This window comes from Helianthus annuus, chromosome 7, assembly GCF_002127325.2.
Source record: "Helianthus annuus cultivar XRQ/B chromosome 7, HanXRQr2.0-SUNRISE, whole genome shotgun sequence".
Classification (NCBI taxonomy): domain Eukaryota; kingdom Viridiplantae; phylum Streptophyta; class Magnoliopsida; order Asterales; family Asteraceae; genus Helianthus; species Helianthus annuus.
Window position 1 is genome coordinate 26,055,081 of NC_035439.2, and position 23,124 is coordinate 26,078,204.

At 41.0% G+C, this 23,124-nt stretch overlaps 1 non-coding gene across 1 annotated transcript; it reads left to right on the forward strand.

Moving 5' to 3' along the window:
- The first annotated feature begins 23,017 nt into the window (after nt 1-23,017).
- On the forward strand, nt 23,018-23,124 carry LOC118480764. Its single transcript, XR_004863741.1, has one exon. It is a non-coding gene; the product is annotated as a small nucleolar RNA R71 (small nucleolar RNA).

Genomic DNA, 23,124 nt, shown 5'->3' on the forward strand with positions numbered 1-23,124 from the left:
CAAATACAACAACATTGTCTCAACGGAAACACATCCTAACGACATAAACTTTGTTCAACAAACACAAACATAAACATGACATAAACATAGTTTAAGGACTGTGACTTGTCCAGGAAAGAGTCACATCCCCTAAACCCGGATGACCTCGTAACTAGTGCAGCGGGAAAACGTGTCATACCGCGCCAGATCCTTTAATTCCCTAAAATACATGTAAGTTGAAAAATCAACAATAATGTTGAGCGAGTTCATGTGTAAGTGAGTAAGTAAAACCTTTGTAAGTATAAAAATCCTGGTATGTAGCAAATAAGGAAAAAGAGATCACCAATGGTTTGCAAGGCCATTGATATGTGTGAAGTGCAAGTAGGAAGACTCAAACCTAGCGGATTTATGCGTTGGGCACAAAGTCACCCCGAGGTCCATGTTTTGTTTGGCCTGGGGCTGGGCTCGCTACACCCAGATAGATCTACCGCTCCTGTCCCTCAGTCCTACCATGAGGATTAATGGCCTCATGTTGCGCCTACCCACTCACATGATCTAAGTAGTAAACCTCCTTACGCTAACCATACCATGTATAAAGTACTTGTAATCATAGTAACATGTATTTCACCCCCGCAGTTTATAAAACTGAAAACAGTTAAGAGAAAAGGGGGACATAAACTCACAGTGGTGCGTCTGTACCAAGTATGTCTCCTGATCAAGCAGCTGTGCGACGACCTACACGTACTAACTCTATTAGACGGACGGCCGTGCCTTAGCTTTATGGTTTAAGTTTTTGGGAAATAGTTAGACAACTATTTCGTGTTTACATTTAGTAAATACTTGGTAATCATTTTCCTTCCCAAGGATGGGGGATTTAATACATGTGTGTTCGAAATATATTATTAAGTCTCACTTAAAATATATTTTTTTTCTAACTCCAAAATATAAATATTCTTCTCAAAAATATTATATTTTCTATTACATAAAATTTTCCCAAAATAATACCTTGGCAAAAATACGCGTTCATAAATATTTCCTTAAATGCGTAAGTTACGTTTTAACGATCGAGTGGTAATAATAATTACCGGTGTAACTTATATATTTATCGTGAAAGCGTTCGTATTATTTTGGAGCCGTTAACACGGTAATATTATTTTTACCCTAAAAATATTATTTGTATATTTCACAAAATAATCATAAACACATATCAAGTGACTTTATGAAAAATATATACTAAATATATATTTACCAAGTTTTATTTTGTGAAATCCCATCTCCGATATTTTGTATATAAAGTCGTGGCGAAATCTATAATTTGAAAACAAGTCGAAAAGTATTTCTAACACTTGTGGTGAAAATAATTCTAAGTGTTAGGTTTTTGGAAAAATTTCGCCAGAGTTTGCTTTGTAACGGGAGGTGGCCACGCTTTCAAGCGTATCATTTTCTTTTTTAAATCAACCCAACAAATTCCTTATTCAACCAAAACAATGTTCAGAACAACAAACTAGTCAATAAATATGTAAATCGCAAAAGATTACATGAACTTGTAGTTTAACCAAGAATATGAAGTAAATCCCATTACTTTTAGTGGATCTTCATATAAATAAATCCGGTTTCGTAAAAACCTCGCTTTTAAAGAAATTCCATCTTTACAACTTCTTGTCAATTTTTACAAAAATAGTTATTTTGTCGAAACTTTATGTGTTTACAAACTCGTGTGTTCTAAAAATCATCCTTGTTAGTGTAAGATCCGGCTTTAGTAAATATGGTTTCTTTGACACTTGGTCCTTTGAAAATACCGCTTGTAGACCCGTAGATCTACTAGTTTTAAACACTATTTCGTAAGAAAAATCATTTTTACACAAGTCCAAGTTTGATGTGTGGTAGAGTTTCATTACTTAACCCTTGTTACACTTAAACTAGCTTTATGTCATGATCCATGATCATGACCAATCCGGGTTAAGCGATGATCCGAGCTACCACAACATAGATCGGGCCTAAATAACTACACAAGTCAAATACTACAAGATTTACACAACATTCAAGCTTTTAACCATTATTACTAGCATTTTTAGTAGACTTTTATGTATCATCTTGTAAGATTACGAGTTTTAACCGTTACATATCATTTTAACCACCTTAAAATAGTTCGAGAGTGTGATTATAGTAACTTACTACTAGCTCGAGGCTAGGGAAGAATCTAGACGCAAAATGAGTGGATAAAAGCAATAGGGTGAGGTCCTTCGCCTTCCGAATGCACCAAGCCTCCTCGGATATGATCCTTAACACTTGTGTGATCTTGGAATTACTTGAACAAAACTCGAAAAATTGATGGATGTTGAAGGGGGTTCGGCCGAGAGCCTTTGAGAGAGGAGAGGGTGTATGTGTTGGTGAGTTTGTTAAGTGAAAGTGTTAGTGTGCACAACCTTGTTCTTATAGACAATTAGAATGATCATAACCCATTGGTTTTTATGCTTTCTTGATATGGGACAAGTTTAATTAAAATAATCAATTGAAGGACAATGTGTGTCCCCCTTGGGGACGGTTTGGTTAGAGGGGGGGGGGGTCTTGGTTCATTTCCAACTAAACACTAAGTATGTAGTTAGGTTAGTTTAGTTAATTTAGGGATTAACCCGGTTACTAGTGTGTTGTGCTTTAAAGTGGGTGTTAGGGTATTCAGGGACCCTAACTGGCTCAGAAAAAGATGAATTATGTAAATGGCAATATTTTTATGTTCCGGGTAGAGTCCGGTTGTTCGGTTGGATAGTAATCCGTTAAAGCGCTTAACAAAGCTTTAAAGTGTCGTTAATACTATTATTAGTGACACAACTTATTCCTGACACTTTGGAAAGTGTCTAGTAATATCTTTCTCATGTTTTGGCACTTTATTAGTTAGCTAAAAGCTGAATTGTTAATTAAAGTGCTGAATTTTGTACTTAGAGTTCGTTTTAGGCACATCCTGTCTCTGTAACTTATTCCTAGAGACGCAGTTCTACAACCCTTGTATCCCTACACTCACTACTAGTGTAGTAAAATATTTCTGGCTCATACAGGCCTTAGAGGCAGTATCTGCCTGGTGCTAGTTATGACAGCACGTTCAATAGGTTATCCGTTCATTGTGCTACTGTGCTTTTGTGCATCATGTTTGTCACTAAGGTTCAGCATGTAAATAATGTAGTGACAGTAAATAGAGTATGATGCAAGTATGTACATGTATCAACATTCAAGTAGCAGTTTATCCACAATTTCAGGTAAGCAAAGTAATTAAGCAGTAATTAATTATTAATTAAGTCGTACGGATACCTGGTTTAGTGAGGGTTGTCACATTCTCCCCTCGTTAGAAAAATTTCGTCCCGAAATTTTAAGTTCTGCTTCTATTTGCAGGGTTCTTGGGAAATAAGTGGGGGTATTTCTCCTTCATTCGGTCCTCACGCTCCCAGGTGAATTCAGGACCATGCCTAGCATTCCATCAAACGTTGACGAGTTTAACACTGCTCCGACGGGTCTTGTTCACTTTCCAATAGGTAACCTCAACAGGTTCTTCAATAAAGTGGAGCGTGTCGTCAACATGAATCTCGTCGGTAGGAATGGCAACGGTATCTTGAGTTGGACTTTTCTTCAAATTGGATACATGAAATGTATCGTGAACTCCATTCAGTTCAGCAGGTAAGTCCAGCTTGTATGCTACTAGCCCAATTCTTTCCAAAATTCTGAACGGACCAATATATCGCGGATTCAACTTCCCACGCTTCCCGAAGCGTGCCACACCCTTCCAGGTTGATACTTTCAACAAAACCATATCACCTACCTCAAACTCTAGAGGTTTTCTTCTTCGATCCGCGTAGGCTTTCTGACGGTCACGAGCCGCATTGATGCGATCTCGGATCTGTGCAATCTTATCTGTGGTTTCCTGGACCACATCAGGACCAACCAACTGTCTATCACCTACGTCAGACCAACAAAGCGGTGATCTGCACTTGCGTCCATATAAAGCTTCGAATGGCGCGGCACCAATACTGGTGTGGTAGCTGTTGTTGTATGAAAATTCGACCAGTGGCAGATGTTTATCCCAGCTACCGCCCAAATCCATACACACGCTCTCAGCATGTCTTCCAAAGTCTGTATCGTCCGTTCGCTTTGTCCGTCGGTCTGTGGGTGAAACGGGTGCTCATATTTAATTGCGAGCCAAAAGCTTCTTGGAAGGATTGTCAAATCCTTGATACGGACCTTCCGTCTCTATCGGAGATGATTGAGAGAGGTACTCCATGGCGTGTAACAATCTCTCTCATGTAAATTTCGGCCAACTTGCTCGTATTATCCTTCTCTCTGATAGGTAAGAAGTGCGCTGACTTCGTTAATCGATCCACTATTACCCAAATAGTGTCATGGCCTCTTGGCGTTCTTGGCAACTTTGTAATAAAATCCATTGAGATTTGTTCCCACTTCCACTTGGGAATTTCAGGTTGTTGCAGAAGTCCCGAAGGCTTCTGGTATTCCGCTTTCACCTTAGCGCATGTTAAACACTTGCTCACATAAACAGCCACATCGCCTTTCATCCTAGGCCACCAGCAGTAATCTTTAAGGTCCTGGTACATCTTATCCGCTCCAGGGTGGATAGAGTACCGCGATTTGTGAGCTTCATCGAAAATAACCTTCCTTAAACCTCCAAACAGAGGAACCCAAATCCTTTTCTCAAAACATAACGTTCCTTCCTCGTTTGGCACCAATTGCTTCTCCATCCCACGGAGATATTCTTCTTCAAGGTTCCCTTCCTTGAAAGCTTCTTTCTGCGCGACACGAATGCGCAAGGAAAGATCGGTCTGAATAATCATCTCTAAAGCCCTAACCCTTATGGGCTTGATCCTCTCCTTTCGACTTAGGGCATCGGCGACCACATTCGCCTTCCCTGGATGATATTTTATCTCGCAGTTGTAATCATTCAACAACTCAACCCATCGTCTCTGTCTCATATTCAGCTCCTTCTGGTTGAATATGTGATGTAGGCTCTTATGATCTGTAAAAATTGTACACTTTGTACCATAAAGGTAGTGTCTCCAGATCTTTAAAGCAAAAACCACTTCGCCAAGTTCCAAATCATGTGTGGTATAGTTCTTTTCGTGCACTTTCAATTGACGCGATGCGTAAGCAATAACCTTTTGGCGTTGCATCAACACGCAACCCAAACCTTGACGTGAGGCGTCACAGTATACCACGAAATCATCTGTACCTTCTGGTAGTGCTAAGATTGGCGCATTGCAGAGCTTATCTTTCAATATCTGGAATGCTTCTCCCTGTTTGATTCCCCAATCAAACTTCTTATCCTTCTGCGTGAGAAGCGTCAATGGTTGAGCGATTTTTGAAAAATCCTCAATGAATCTTCGGTAGTGACCAGCCAAACCTAAGAATTGTCGAATTTCGGTTGGCGTCTTTGGCGTTTCCCAATTCTTGATCGCTTCGATCTTGGTGGGATCCACGTGGATTCCATCTCCATTTACCACGTGCCCAAGGAATTGTACTTCTCGTAGCCAAAACTCGCACTTAGAGAACTTGGCGTACAACTGTTCTTTCTTCAGCAGCTCCAAAATAGCTCTTAGGTGCTGTTCGTGCTCAGCCTTCGTCTTTGAATAAATCAAAATGTCGTCGATGAACACAATCACGAACTTATCCAAGTACGGCTTGCAAACTCTATTCATCAAATCCATAAAGACTGCAGGTGCGTTTGTCAACCCAAACGGCATAACTAGGAACTCGTAGTGTCCATAACGAGTTCTGAAGGCTGTCTTTGGGATACTCTCCTCTTGTATCTTTAACTGATGGTATCCAGATCAAAGATCGATCTTTGAATAAAAGCTTGAGCCTTGCAGTTGGTCAAACAGATCATCAATCCTTGGCAGAGGGTATCTATTCTTGATCGTCAGTTTATTCAACTCCCGGTAGTCAATACACATACGGAAACTACCGTCCTTCTTCTTGACAAACAGGACCGGAGCTCCCCATTGCGAGAAGCTTGGTCGGATAAATCCCTTGTCTAACAACTCTTGAAGTTGTGTCGACAGTTCCTGCATCTCAGACGGAGCAAGTCTATAGGGTGCCTTAGCCACAGGCGCAGCGCCTGGGACTAAATCGATGTGAAACTCCACTTGCCTCTGAGGTGGCAGTCCAGGCAAGTCCTCTGGGAAGACTTCCAGATATTCCCTCACGACAGGGATGTCTTCGATCTTTGGTTCTTCAGCTTTCTTATCCACAATGTGTGCCAGGAAGGCAGCACATCCCTTCTGTAACACTTCCACGCTTTGAGGCAGCTGATAATTCTTAACGACGTATCACGCTTCTCTCCGTGAACCACAATTGTTTCGCCATCTTCGGTTGGGATGCGAACGACCTTTTCATGACAAACTATTTCTGCCTTGTTGCCTGATAACCAATCCATTCCTACCACCACGTCGAAGCTTCCCAACTGGACTGGTAGTAGATCCAGAGCAAACTCACGCTCTCCCAATTTGATCACACAACCTCTGACAACTTCATTGGCTTCTACTAATTTTCCATTGGCCAATTCGATCGAGTACAGAATATCTAACTTACTACCGGCTAAACCAAGCATATTCTTAAACTCTAACGACACGAAGCTATAATCGGCGCCAGTATCAAATAAAACGGATGCATAGCGTTGGTTTACAGGGAATGTACCAGTAACGACATTGGGATCCTGGCGTGCTTCCCTCGCTTCGATATTAAACACTCTTCCCCGGGCTTGGTTCAACTCTGGGCAGTTCCTCTTGTAGTGCCCAAGATTACCACAGTTGAAGCATCCGGGTCCTTGCCCGTTTCCACCAGCTTGATTATTCCTCTGGTTACGATTCACAGCGCCCGCTTGATTAGCATCGTTGCCTCGATTTCCATTACCTCCATTGTTTCCTTGTGGGTGATTTCCATTTCCACCCCGGTTGTTGTTTCTGTTTCCAAATCCTCCCTGGCCTCCTGGCCAACAGTGGCCCAACAAGAATCCTTCAAGTGGCCAGGTTTTCCACATGCCTCACATACTTTCACAGTACAATGGCCAGAATGGTGTCGTTGGCAGGTATTACAATTGGGCTGGGTGCCCATATATCCTTTTCCTTTCTTTCCACTACCAGCTGTAACCTGAGCTGGCATGCTTGTTTCTCCTTTCTTGACAACACCACTGGTGCCTTGCTTGAAGTTCGAGAACTTCCGCTTGTTACTTCCTGATGACTCGACGTGAGTCTCTTTCTTCTTAGGCTCAGCATCATCGAACTTGTTCAGGCGAATAGCCTCCTCTGTGAGAGCCACGCTCAGATCAATCGCCTCAGTAATGGTCACAGGCTTGGAGGAGGTCACCATGCTTATGATTTGAGGAGCTAATCCCCAAATGAAACGTTCAATCCTCTTGAACTCTGGAGTGACCATATAGGGTACCACATGCGATAAGTCATGAAACCTCTGAACGTATTCTGCGATCTTTGGATCTTCCATTTTCAAATGCCAGAACTCAGTTTCCAATCTTTGGATTTCAGCGCGGGAACAGTACTTTTTGTGCATAAGTTCCTTCAGTTCGGTCCATGTTAGCGCGTAGGCAGCAGCTTCACCAAGTGTCTGTACTTGCAAATTCCACCAAGATAGGGCTCCATCCAAGAATAGCCCAGAGATATAGGTGACTTGCTGGTCTGGTGCACATTTGCTCATGCGAAGAACAGATTCAGTTTTCTCAGACCAACGAACAAAGGCGACAGCACCTCCAGTGCCATCAAAGTTGACAGGCTTGCAGTCTAGAAACTGCTTGTAGGTGCACCCATGAGGTGGGTTGTTGTTGCCAGTGTTTCCAGAGTTACTTCCACTAGTCCCTCCTTGAGAGGCGGCGTATTGCGCGATGGCAGCAGCGATGATTTGCTGGAGTTCTGCCTCATTGGTAGGCATCGGCGTTTGACGTCTCGGCATCTTCTAAAAGATGTGTTCACGTTGGTCAGGCCATAATAAAGCGTATGTATACAATAATAGTAATAGCACATAACATCTCATGTTTCAATTATATCAATCACACAACATCCCATGTCATAAAATATAAATAACCAAATCAAGCATCAAATATGATGAGAATACTGCGATTGCCATATATCGAGACCACATAGTAAGTGTACAAGTACATCACAGTGTCATACAACATCAGTCGACTAAGGGCTACATCACCCAGTCCAAAAACTATATCAAATCAGTGTCAATACATCCCATATACATGATCAACAAAAGTCAGAATCAGAAAGTGGTCTCCAAAAATGCTGTGTAGTCAAAAGCAATCGCCGTCTTCTCACCAACGTCTACCCATACGGTACTGAAGAGCTCTACACTGATGGCAGTGGAGGAGGGGGAAAGTGGGTGTAAAACAAGCGACGCAAATGGAGCCAGTCCTCCTCCATGGCTCTCTGGGTACGCAAGAAAGAAGCAACCTGCTGCTCTAATGCGAAAAGGCGTGCAGCATAATCTGGTAGTGCAGGTTGAGGGTGCTGCAAAGGAGTAGGGTGGGTCTGACCCTGGCACTGACATGTCGGTGGCTGAGCTCTCTCAAGCTCCTGAATGCGCCGTGTGTGTGCCTCGTGCTGGGCGACAAATCACATCAAAACGTCCTCAATGGAGTACCCCATGTGGAAAGGATGGTAGGGGTCGGTCGGTGGCATAACAGGTGGTGACGACCAAAGGAATGGCTCACTGGCTGGATCAAAAGGTGCCACATGAAATGGAGAAACAGGGGGTAAAACAGGTGAAAGCTGTGGCATAACGGGAACAAACGTCAGCACATGTCCAAAGGGATGGGCCGAAAGTGGGTGTAAAACAAGCGACGCAAATGGAGCCAGTCCTCCTCCATGGCTCTCTGGGTACGCAAGAAAGAAGCAACCTGCTGCTCTAATGCGAAAAGGCGTGCAGCATAATCTGGTAGTGCAGGTTGAGGGTGCTGCAAAGGAGTAGGGTGGGTCTGACCCTGGCACTGACATGTCGGTGGCTGAGCTCTCTCAAGCTCCTGAATGCGCCGTGTGTGTGCCTCGTGCTGGGCGACAAATCACATCAAAACGTCCTCAATGGAGTACCCCATGTGGAAAGGATGGTAGGGGTCGGTCGGTGGCATAACAGGTGGTGACGACCAAAGGAATGGCTCACTGGCTGGATCAAAAGGTGCCACATGAAATGGAGAAACAGGGGGTAAAACAGGTGAAAGCTGTGGCATAACGGGAACAAACGTCAGCACATGTCCAAAGGGATGGGCCGAAGAACCCTCTCCAGGTCGAGCTGGAGGTGTAAACTGAGGGAATGTAAAAGAGGTATCAACGTGACGAGTATCAGTGATCTGAGGGGGAATAGGTGGAACCTCATCATCAGCAGGAATCCACCCATGCTGGGCGTGCTCATCTCGTGGGTCCATCTGTGCCTCAAAATGTGCACGATCAAACTGAACAGGCATAGGATCATGGTGGGGTGCAACAAGAGGGTCAACAGGTGCATCAGCATTAAGTGGGGGATCAACATGATCAATAGCAACGACATGATCGCCCTCCAACAACGGAGCATCCACAGGGTGATCATGAATAGGTGGGTCAGTAATCACAGGCTCAATAATGGGTGCGCCAGCATGAACTGGGTCATGCTCAAACGCAGGGTCTAGAGCGGCTACCTGCTCGGGGGCCATGACAGGCTCGGGATCATCAAAGGCCATCTCAAAATCAAACTCAGGGTCGATGGGATCAATTAGGTCAACTGGGTCGACCGGATCCTCCATAGGCTGATCCATGGGTATAAACTCTATATCCTGATCTGGGTCGAATCCTGGGGGAAAGACAGGATCGGAATCCTCCTCAACATCGTGGTCGAAAGCAAAGCTAGGAACAGGGGCAATAGAGGATGCTCTATCTGGATCTGAACCGTGAGAAAAGTGATGCGCACTCTGAGTGTGTGAAGGTGCGGAGGCCACAGATTCGGAAGAGTCTGGGACCGGTGAGTGTGCAGGTGACTCCTCAGCGGGAGCATCTGCAAGCATCAAAAGATCACCAGCAGCAAGAAGGGCCTCGCCCTGAACATCCTCCTCTAAGGGCTCGTCATCAAACAGATCGACGTCGCCATCAACGTCGGCGTCGAGAAGCAAATCGTAAGCAGGATATGAAGCAAGTGGTATGGGAGCAGGGATCTCTACAAGCAGTAGGTCCCCGGCCAAAGGGCCATCAGCGAGCTCATCAGCACCATCAGGTAACGCAAAGGGCTGAAAGTCATCCTCGTCTGTGCTAGTAACGTCGGATGTGTGAACCTTGCGCTCTGAAGACTCTAGGTCGTCTGATACTATAGGTCTAGGGCCTGTGGTGTCTAAATCACCAGTGCCGGTCGAGTCCATGTGTCTCTAACATAAACACAAATATGCACAAATAATCAGTCATACAATCAGGTAAACACATTAGTCACCAAGTAAGCAATCAAATAATTCTCCTAGTCCCACTAGCCTCCCAGTCTCCTAGACTGATACTCCTAGTCTCGCTAGCCAAATTCTCCCAGCCTCTTAGACTGCTCTTCCTAGTCACACTAGCCATCTAACTCGATCTCTTAGACTGAGCCTCGGCCTCTCAGACCGAGCCTCAACCTCCCAGACTGAGCCTATAAATAACAAATAAAATGTGCTCAACTTTTGTTTGTAAAAATGTTTTGGATCTGGACTTAAGTGGTATGCAGTAAAAAATGTTTTCGTGAGAGCCCTAGTGATCATAGTCTAGACTCGAGAAGGAATCCTAGTTCGCTATGATCAGAGCTCTGATACCAAGCTGCACACCCTGGCTTTGCGAAAGCGTGGATATTTTGGTGTGACTTCTTAATACCATAGCGTAACCATAACAAAGCTATATGAAATAAAACCATGCAAGATCATCCATTTAATTAAGTTTTAAAAACCAAATACAACAACATTGTCTCAACGGAAACACATCCTAACGACATAAACATTGTTCAACAAACACAAACATCAACATGACATAAACATAGTTTAAGGATTGTGACTTGTCCAGGAAAGAGTCACATCCCCTAAACCCGGATGACCTTGTAACTAGTGCAGCGGGAAAACGTGTCATACCGCGCCAGATCCTTTAATTCCCTGAAATACATGTAAGTTGAAAAATCAACAATAATGTTGAGCGAGTTCATGTGTAAGTGAGTAAGTATAACCTTTGTAAGTATAAAAATCCTGGTATGTAGAAAATAAGGTAAAAGAGATCACCAATGGTTTGCAAGGCCATTGATATGTGTGAAGTGCAAGTAGGAAGACTCAAACCTAGCGGATTTATGCGTTGGGCACAAAGTCACCCCGAGGTCCGTTTCTTGTTTGGCCTGGGGCTGGGCTCGCTACACCCAGATAGATCTACCGCTCCTGTCCCTCGGTCCTACCATGAGGATTAATGGCCTTATGTTGCGCCTACCCACTCACATGATCTAAGTAGTAAACCTGCTTACGCTAACCATACCATGTATAAAGTAGTTGTAATCATAGTAACATGTATTTCACCCCCGCAGTTTATAAAACTGAAAACAGTTAAGAGAAAAGGGGGACATGAACTCAGAGTGGTGCGTCTCTACCAAGTATGTCTCCTGATCAAGCAGCTGTGTGACGACCTACACGTACTAACTCGGGCGACCGTGCCTTAGCTTTATGGTTTAAGTTTTTGGGAAATAGTTAGACAACTATTTCGTGTTTACATTTAGTAAATACTCTGTAATCATTTTCCTTCCCAAGGATGGGGGATTTAATATATGTGTGTTCGAAATATATTATTAAGTCTCACTTAAAATATATTTTATTTCTAACTCCAAAATATAAATATTCTTCTCAAAAATATTATATTTTCTATTACATAAAATTTTCCCAAAATAATACCTTGGCAAAAATACGTGTTCCTAAATATTTCCTTAAATTAAGTTACGTTTTAACGATCGAGTGGTAATAATAATTACCGGTGTAACTTATATATTTATCGTGAAAGCGTTCGTATTATTTTGGAGTCGTTAACAAGGTAATATTATTTTTACCCTAAAAATAATATTTGTATATTTCACAAAATAATCATAAACACATATCAAGTGACTTTATGAAAAATATATACTAAATATATATTTACCAAGTTTTATTTTGTGAAATCCCACCTCCGATATTTTGTAAATAAAGTCGTGGCGAAATCTATAATTTGAAAACAAGTCGAAAAGTATTTTTAACACTTGTGGTGAAAATAATTCTAAGTGTTAGGTTTTTGGAAAAATTTCGCCAGAGTTTCCTTTGTAACGGGAGGTGGCCACGCTTTCAAGCGTATCATTTTCTTTTATAAATCAACCCAACAATTTCCTTATTCAACCAAAACAATGTTCAGAACAACAAACTAGTCAATAAATATGTAAATCGCAAAAGATTACATGAACTTGTAGTTTAACCAAAAATATGAAGTAAATCCCATTACTTTTAGTGGATCTTCATATAAATCAATCCGGTTTCGTAAAAACCTCGCTTTTAAAGAAATTCCATCTTTACAACATCTTGTCAATTTTTACAAAAATAGTTATTTTGTCGAAACTTTATGTGTTTACACACTCGTGTGTTCTAAAAATCATCCTTGTTAGTGTAAGATCCGGCTTTAGTAAATATTGTTTCTTTGACACTTGGTCCTTTGAAAATACCGCTTGTAGACCCGTAGATCTACTAGTTTTAAACACTATTTTGTAAGAAAAATCATTTTTACACAAGTTCAAGTTTGATGTGTGGTAGAGTTTCATTACTTAACCCTTGTTACACTTAAACTAGCTTTATGTCATGATCCATGATCATGACCAATCCGGGTTAAATGATGATCCGAGCTACCACAACATAGATCGGGCCTAAATAACTACACAAGTCAAATACTACAAGATTACACAACATTCAAGCTTTAACCATTATTACTAGCAATTTTAGTAGACTTTTATGTATCATCTTGTAAGATTACGAGTTTTAGCCGTTACATATCATTTTAACCACCTTAAAATAGTTCGAGAGTGTGATTATAGTAACTTACTACTAGCTCGAGGCTAGGGAAGAATCTAGACGCAAAATGAGTGGATAAAAGCAATAGGGTGAGGTCCTTCGCCTTCCGAATGCACCAAGCCTCCTCGGATATGATCCTTAACACTTGTGTGATCTTGGAATCACTTGAACAAAACTCGAAAAATTGATGGATGTTGAAGGGGGTTCGGCCGAGAGCCTTTGAGAGAGGAGAGGGTGTGTGTGTTGGTGAGTTTGTTAAGTGAAAGTGTTAGTGTGCACAACCTTGTTCTTATAGACAATTAGAATGATCATAACCCATTGGTTTTTATGCTTTCTTAATATGGGACAAGTTTAATTAAAATAATCAATTGAAGGACAATGTGTGTCCCCCTTGGGGACGGTTTGGTTAGAGGGGGGGGGGTCTTGGTTCATTTCCAACTAAACACTAAGTATGTAGTTAGGTTAGTTTAGTTAATTTAGGGATTAACCCGGTTACTAGTGTGTTGTGCTTTACAGTGGGTGTTAGGGTATTCAGGGACCCTAACTGGCTCAGAAAAAGAAGAATTATGTAAATGGCAATATTTTTATGTTCCGGGTAAAGTCCGGTTGTTCGGTTGGATAGTAATCCGTTAAAGCGATTAATAAAGCTTTAAAGTGTCGTTAATACTATTTTTAGTGACACAACTTATTCCTGACACTTTGGAAAGTGTCTAGTAATATCTTTCTCATGTTTTGGCACTTTATTAGTTAGCTAAAAGCTGAATTGTTAATTAAAGTGCTGAATTTTGTACTTAGAGTTCGTTTTAGGCCACATCCTGTCTCTGTAACTTATTCCTAGAGACGCAGTTGTACAACCCTTGTATCCCTACACTCACTACTAGTGTAGTAAAATATTTCTGGCTCATACAGGCCTTAGAGGCAGTATCTGCCTGGTGCTAGTTATGACAACAAGTTCAATAGGTTATCCGTTCATTGTGCTACTGTGCTTTTGTGCATCAGGTTTGTCACTAAGGTTTAGCATGTAAATAATGTAGTGACAATAAATAGAGTATGATGCAAGTATGTACATGTATCAACATTCAAGTAGCAGTTTATCCACAATTTCAGGTAAGCACAGTAATTAAGCAGTAATTAATTATTAATTAAGTCGTACGGATACCTGGTTTAGTGAGGGTTGTCACATTCGGTTCTTGGACATTTGCTTGATCACCATCCGTAAGTTCACCATAGTCACCTAAAGTCAAAACCACATCAAATGTTAGTTTTGATCAAGTTAAATTGGATACAAACAAGTTCCAAGAGTCAACAACCAAGAAAAATAAAAAAAAAAAATTCCGGAAGGGGGGCGTCGCGTGACGCCAAGGCCCCTCGCGTCACGCCTAGCCCCTATTTTCTCAGAATGTTTATTTCTTTGATGCTGCAGATTCCCAGCTCAAATTTATCCAAGTTCCAACTTAAATTGGCCATAACTTTTGACTCGTAAGTCCGTTTTAAGTGATTCTTTTTCCTACGCGTCTGTAATTTCATTACCGACATGTCTATTACAAATTTCATATCGAAAAATTTGTTCACGGACCGAAAGACTATATGTCTATATGCAAATATTCGACCCATTCTAACTTAGCCATTTTACTACCATTTAACTAGTAAACCTAAGGCGCTTTTTACCCAAACTCCGGGGCTTATTATCACTGGCACTTCATTACCAAACCTATGGCTTCGTACTCTTGGGACCATTTCCGCCACTTCTTTCTACTTACAATATTAATATTACAAAGTATCATTATTCGACCCGTTTGGTCCATCTACGGAAAAATCCTCCATTTTGATGACTACCAAACGACTACAAACCAATTCTTAACCTACGGATTTAAGTAACGTATATGTTCGCTACAACCAACACAATTTTTATCAATAACGCATAGTTTAACAACAATTCATCAATGTAACGTATCAAGTTACATACTTGCATAATTCATCAACGTTGGTTTCTAACCATAATTACCCATTCCCGGGCTTTTCAACCTTAGCGTATCACGCCCATTCCATGGTTTACGCTATTATAACTCAAACTTAATGAGTGATGTTTAAGTCACTTCGAACACTACCATTTTGACCATTATTCGACCCGTTTGGTTGTCGAGTGAACTTCGTCACTTCTATGACATACCAAACTTGCATTTGACACTACACTTTCATTAACATTTCTAAGACTATAGTTTATGCATAATGTAACGAAACCAAAAGTTACGTACCTTAGAGAACACCCTTCAACGCATATCTCCTCCTCCGGCTTGTCCGCTAGAAGATCCGGATTCTTTTCCTAAAGAGTTCAATTCAACTTCAATTTAGAACCCTTTTTGTAGTTAATAACACACAATTTGCCACACTAGTCAATTATGTGTTTTTATCCGATTTCTAACATATTAGTCCCCACTTAGCCATTTCAACAAACACTTAGCGGGTTGGATTTTCATATAAATAAAACCAAGTTCACGACTTGAATTTCTCATCTAATTCCATTTCAATCATGCAATTTACACAAATTTAACATTTATATTGCAAAGATTACTTACTAAAACTCAGGTTATACTAGAACAAGAATCATAATTCTAGTGTTTATCAAGTTTCTACTAACATATTAATCACCTACAATGGTAATATTAAACCCACAATCATCATGCAAGGTTTTTAACAAGAAATCATCTAGGGTTTGTCCCGAAACCTCATATCACTTTCAATTTCATGTCTACAACACATAATCAAGCTCAACATTCGATTTCTATCACATGCAAGGAATTTGGGTTGAATCAAAACAACTTAATTTGACATACCTTATGATCCCTTTGACTAGGTGATCACGAATCTATGTTTAGATTTCGATTTTGACTTGATTTAAGCCCTCAATTTGTAGATTTTGTGAGGATTAGGGTTTGGTGAAGAACCCTTGTCGCCCCCCTGCTTCTTTGATCGACCAGACACCTCTTTTGAGGGTGTTTGGTTTGTTTTTAATTTTGTTTTATGAATTTAAGTTTCAATTTTTAACAACATAGGCCCCTCCACTCTTATTTAGTTTATATCTTGGGCAATTCAAGTTCATTCATGCTTTAAAACAAGACAATTCAACTAACTGGGTTATTTATTTCCTAGTTAGCTCATTCTCGTTTATTTTGTACTTTATATAATATTAATATAAAGCTTTTTAAATTTTGGGGTGTTACAATTCCACCCCCCTTAAAAAGGGTTTCGTCCCTGAAACCTCCTTTAAGTAGCCCTTGAGTCCTTTGGTTTGGACCTAACCATTTTATCACTTATTTCTTAGCTTTGTCGTCTATTTGACCTGGTTGTCTTTTGACTACTCAATAATACGAGGTTATCAACATGTTCGCCCCATGCTAATCTTATATTGACAAGTGTTTTGTATAAATCACGTCACTATTTTGACTCTGGGTGGCCTTGTCGGCTAGATTTAATCACCATCATCTCATGCCCCGTTATTCGGGTCCTCCACTTTGCCATATTTAGCCTTACGTGGGTTCATGATCTCCTATCCCGTAACTCACGTTACGACATGAGTACATTCTGTATTTCTATATCACTTTTGTGACTATGATCTCACCACAACACGCTATGTTTAGATTTTTATACGTTTTTCATTATCAAGAATCTTCATTCCAACATAGCGTCTCGCACCTATCGGTGTTGAGAACTATATTCTTTAATATTAACTTATTTTCTAATTTCTCTATAATATTCCTATTTGTTAAACGCCACTTCGTACTAAAACTGAATTTTGGTTTAATGTCTATCTCTTTAACTTATGTCAATTACTCATATCCGGGAATTGAAAACAAGAATTTATTTTTTTCCGTTATTATATTGCACGGGGAATCGTAACCAGTCCCCATGCTTAACCCCAAGTGACCCGTAGATTCCTTCACTTTGCCTCGTAAGCTATTTTATTAGATTTTTACCTTTTTAAGGTGAGACCCTATAATTTGTTTCTTTGGATTTGTGACCCGAGGGTCACTTTGGTCCCGTAGACCTTTATAATGATTATAACCCAAGGTTTATAGTGATCCCATGGATCACCTTCTAGTCGTGTCTCTATTTAATTGTATATATATATATATATATATAAATATATATATATATATATACATACATATACATATGGCATCAAGGCACCCCCTTTTATGTTTCTGAAATTCATTTGACCTTAACCTTAGTCTAAGGCTACACTCATTTTCTTTTGGCTTATCTTTCCGACTTTATGACTTCTTATGTCGTTTTCGCGTCGGTTTATCCCACTCGTTCCTTTATTTGGTTTATGCCCCTAATTCCTTTCAACTCGTTACCCGCGTTCTTTATCTTAATGTTTTTAATACTTTTGTTTCATTGGTTTTTCATTTTCCTTCCTGTACACTTTTATGACCTATCGCATAGATTCAGTAATATTTCGCACCGGAATCAAATAAAATTTGTGTTAAAATTAAATTCACAAGAAACATACCCGAAACGACATCAGGTTCTATCTTTACTTCGGTTGCGGTTAATTGGAAGGATCGGGCCCTTGCCTTTTGTGCCTCCATCTGCACATCCTTCTCATTCCTTTTCCCGTCCAATTCCGGGTACTCCGACTTTTTATAACCCGGCTGATAGCACTTATAGCACACCGAAACTTTCCCGGGACATAGCGCAGCCGTATGCCCTGTCTTCCTGCATATGGGGCATGGTTTGTCTTTAAAGCGGCATTCGCCCTTGTGCCCCTTTCCACAAACTTTGCAACTTGGTGTTCCACCCTTCGCATCTGTCTCCTTTACCGTCTCGGTTGTTCGAGCCTTCTTTATAGGGCTCGAGTTGACATCCATCGCCTGATGTGCGTTAGGTGTAATATAAATTAGATGAGTATTTAAGCCCTTTTTACACTTTTAGCCGAGTTTTAAATTTATAAAACACGATATTCACTAACACTAAACACACATATGGGCAAGTGCACCCATCGTGGACGTAGTATAGTGTTGGTAAGATACCGAGGTCGTCCAAGGACACAAGAGCTTTTAGTACCGGTTTATCCTCAACGTCTAATCAAATCAAAAAGTGAGAAAAATGTTTTAAACTAAGAAAAATAAAAACTAACTAAATGCTGAAAAATAAAATAAAATAAAAACAGATAGACAAGATGAATCACTTGGATCCGACACGTGTATTAGTATAACCTTTGATTATTTTTGCACTTTTGCACTTGTTTAAGAGATTATCTTAGTTATTGTTGTAGGCCCCTCTTTTGAAGGCGACGTTACCCTCAACCCAGTAGTTTGAGTCAGCAAGGATACAATCCTAAAGGGTCGGATTATTGAAAGATAATGAATTAAGTTATTAATGCAAATTGTGGTAGGCCCCGCTTTTGGCGGTGACGTTACCCTCGGCTAAGTAGTCTGAGTCAGCAGGGATACAGTCCTAAATAGCCGGGTTATAGTATTAATAGTAGTTAACTTATGAGGGGGTCAAAGAGTTTGGATCCCCGCCATCCAATACCTATGGGCATTGAAGGAGATCCTACTAAATTTGACCCAGGTCCCAAGCAGGACCTCTAAACGCTGAACAAGGGCAAGACCCTTACCAAACCGTTCCCTTAACCCCCGACCAGGTAGCCAACATACCTCCATATAGACCGTGGAGATATGAATGGTGAAAATCTTTTATTTTATATAGACAGTAAAATAATGCCAAGACACCACGGACAAACGATAAGGAAAGATCACCTTCAACATAAGTAACTAGTTATTAAAGTCATTAATACAAAACCAAATAAAAAGTGCAAAAGATTAAAAATAAAAAGTATTATACTAAACACTTGTCTTCAGCAAGTGATGTAAGAGACTTAGGCAAACATGGCCTTGATTGTCAAGAACTCTTTCGATCAATCTTGGATCCCGAGACGACTCACACACTCTACGATGGACAATGGATGATGGTGGTGGATGATGGTGTTATGGTGGTGGTGGGTGGTGGATGAAGTGTGAGAGAGGTGGTGTGCCAAGGGATGAGAGAGAATGAAACCAAGCTCCTCTATTTATAGGCTGAAAAGAAGGCTGGACACGGCCCCGTGTCCGCTGGACACGGCCCCGTGCCCGTCTGACATTCTCTCTCTTCATTAATTGTAATTGCGAATTACAATTAATGCGCCTGCTGTACTTTCACCACGCCCCCGTGCCCGCTGGACACGGCCCCGTGGTGGGCAATGGAAGCTTCTACTGGTTTGTCTTTTCTGCTGCTTCCTGGGCACGCCCCCGTGTTCGCTGGACACGGGGCGTGTTCAGACTCTGTTTCTTCTCCTTTGCCTTGGGAGGTGCCGTTGAGGGTCCGGGCAGTCCACTTTTGTTCCTTTTCTTGTATTTATGCTAGAATTAGTTGTCTTTTTGCTTCTTTTGTGATTTTGAGCTTATTTCATCCTGAAAATACAAAAGGAAGACAAAAACACTCTTTTTCCAACATTAGTACTTAAAAAGGGTTAGTTTTATGCCTTAATTGATGTGATTTATATGTTGCATTTTACACACATCAAATACCCCCACACTTGAACTTTTGCTTGTCCTCAAGCAAAACTCTCTAAATGTGGCTTACACTCCCAAATGGAATAGGTAGAAGAGAAGGTTTTTAGCTTGTCCTAGAGTGTCGGGAATCCAAGGTCTTTGTAAGTTTTATTTTTATTTATTTACAATCCTATTCGTTATGATTTAATTTGAACGTTTCATAAGATAAATTACTTATTTGGGCATAACATGCCTTATTAAAATTCCATTTATATACGAGTTCACATACCTCACGGGAGATCACTCAACACTCGGCCGAAGGTGTATATTTTAGTGAATCACTCGAGAGCGGCATGGAACTTACGCCTTCCATAGGCTTGCCAAGCAATCAATCCTTCTCCTTTTTAACTTTTTACCTTTGTAAATATCAAGAGGACTTTTGGGGTGAAGGGTTAGGCTTGGGTTAAAGGTGGGTGGTTGGGTTAGTGGTTAGTAAAAAGGGGGAAAATCGTAAAAAGCGTCGGTTTTCGTGAAATGCCTTGTTTTTAGTGACTTTTTATTTTTTATTTTTTATTTATTTATTTATTTATTTATTTTATTTATTTTTTTTTACGTCACATGAAAGGGTAAGTTTACGAAAAACCGAGCTCGTTACTAAAATAAAGGGTGAAAAATAAAAAAGGTTTTTGGTGGGTAAAAAGGGTTTTTGGGGTAATGAAATGAAAGGTTTAGGCTCAAAGGGGTTATCTAGGGGGATTTTTGGGTAGGTGATAAAAAAAATGAAAAATAATGGTTTTGAAAGAAAAATGGTTAGTCCTAATGCCTCCATCATTTACTTACTTGGGTTTAAGTTGGTAAGGACCGGGAATGTATCGTCGTGGCAAGTTCTAGATTTGTAAGAACCAAGCGGCTATTCACACAAGAAACGAAAAATGAGCATTTAGTCTAAAGATGTGTATATTTTTATGCTCAATAAAGGCTCAAAACTCACTTTTGTGGGAATGGGTTTTTAATGTGATCAAGTATATATAATCAAATTTTTAACTAAGCTTGTTATGCCGTTTCATAATTTTCTTATGTTGGTTTCTTTTTTATCACGACGCTATCGGTTGTAAACTTGTAAAAATATAACCTTTTTAGAACTTGTTATTCCAAACTTAAACAAAGACAAGTAAATAAAAAGAATATAAAAAAAAAGTTTTTGAAAAAAATTGGGGTGTTTAGCGGTTCCAATAGAGTTTTGTGTAAGGCTTGTGTTTAGGATTTTGCAAAATTCCAAGGTTTTAGCATCCCCCCCACACTTAAATTACACATTGTCCTCAATGTGTCCAAAAATAATGTTTTTGGTTGATTAGAATGTGTAAAAGTGGGTTTAAAAGCAAAGTTTTGTGTTACTGGCATCCTGGACACGGCCCCGTGTTGACCGGGCACGGCCCCGTGGTCAAGTGCCAGTAACAAAAATTAGAGAATAGAAACAGAAGCCTGGACATGGGGGCGTGTCCGCTGAACACGGCCCGTGTCCGCTGAACACGGCCCGTGTCCAGTTACCTGAACTGGGTGATTTTCTGCAGGGGGCTCAGCACGGGGCCGTGTTGGTTGAGCACGGCCCGTGTTGAGCCTTCTGTGATGGAGATTTTTGTCGGGTTGCTCTGTTCTTCTTGCATGGTTCCATTTTTCTCGTTCCCTTTTTCATCCATTACCACCATGAGTGTGTTTTATTCTGCAAAAACTAAAAGATTAAACTAAACTAGGGATAGATCCGCGGAATGCCTCCATGGTGCGCCACGTTTATAAGGGTCCTTGGCTAGACCCGATTCGAGGTTATATATCTTCTGAGTGGAGTGCCTTGCTTCCCAAGTTACACCGTCGGAGCGCGGCATCCAAGCTTGAATCAATAACCTTCATGTAATTGACTGGGTCGTCGTCCTCTATTCTCTTCCCAACTCCGAACTTCACCTCATCATCCCCATACCTCAAAGTCAGTGTCCCGTCATTCATGTCCACCACTGCTTGTGCTGTGGCAAGGAAGGGTCTCCCTAGTATAAGGGGGACCTCGGTCTCTTCCTCCATGTCGAGTATGACAAAGTCAACTGGATAAACGAATCTGCTTACCCTTACCAAGACATTCTCGATGACACCTTGTGGGAACTTGACGGATCGATCAGCGAGTTGTATGCTTATTTTTGTAGGGCTCGTGGTTCCCAAGCCAAGCCTTTTGAACATCGATGAGGGCATGAGGTTAATGCTAGCCCCTAAGTCGGCCAAGGCATTGCGAACGGGTGATTCCCCTATTGAGCATGGAATCGTGAAACTTCCGGGATCGATTTTCTTTTGGGGTAGTTTATTGAGTACGAGGGCAGAGCATTCTTTGCCTAAATTAACTAATTGCAAATTTTCAATTTTCTTTTTATGTGTAAGGAAGTCCCTCATAAATTTAGAGTATTTGGGCATTTGGGTGAGGACTTCGATAAAAGGAATATTGACATGCAATTGTTTTAACAGACTTTCGAATTTTGCGAATTGCTCATTGGTCTTTTGACGAATTAACCTACCGGGGTACGGAACTCGAGGAGCCTTGGTAGGCTCTGGTGATGGAGGAGAGTTCTTTTCCTGCAGAGGTGTTGGCATTGTTTTTTCCGCAGGTTGAGGTACTTCTGCAGGCCCTACGGTGCGGTTTCGTAGTGTGATGAGGTGAACTTGCGCCTTTGGGTTTGTTTCGGTATTGCTAGGTAATGCGCCTTGCGGTCTCTCGGAAAAATTTTGTGCTAGTTGATTTATTTGTTTTTCTATGTTTTGAATGCTAGCTTGTTGATTCCTAAAATTAGATTCTAACTGTAGAAATCTTTCCGAGTTTTTCTTATCAGTGTCAGAGACGAGGCGAGATATAGTATCTTCGAGCCTTTCTCGTCCACCTTGTTGTTGAGTGAAATTTTGTGACTCATTTCTTGATTGCTGAAAGTTTGTTCGTTGGGTTTGTTGGTTACTACTATTGCCGGGTTCCCTCCAACCAAGGTTTGGGTGGTTTCGCCATCCTTGGTTGTAAGTTCCCGTTGGAGGACCCGACGGCCTAGGTCTATTATCAATGTAGTTTACCATTTCTTGTTGATCGTCCGTTTCTTTCATGCAACTCCAATTTTCATGTGACCCACCACACCCTTCACAAGCCATAACCGAGACTGTTTTTGTCATTTCTAATTTTTTTATTTTTGAAGAAAGGGCCTCGATTTGGGCTTGTAAAGAAGTGCTTTCGTCGACCTTATGGGCGCCCGGGGCGATAGACTTATTTCCCCGGGGAGTGTGCCATTGAAAATTGGTTTGAGCAATTTCCTCAATCTGATTATATATTTCATGTGGGCGTCGGTTACCTAAAAGTCCTCCGGAGCTAGAATCAAGTGTCTGCCTAGTGTGTGGCAACAATCCATTGTAGAAAGTGGACACTTGTTGCCATATTGCGAGGCCGTGATGGGGACACTTGCGTAATAGCTCCTTGAACCTTTCCCAAGTTTCATATAAGGATTCCCCGTCCTCTTGTGAGTATGTATTAATTTCAGCCATTAATTT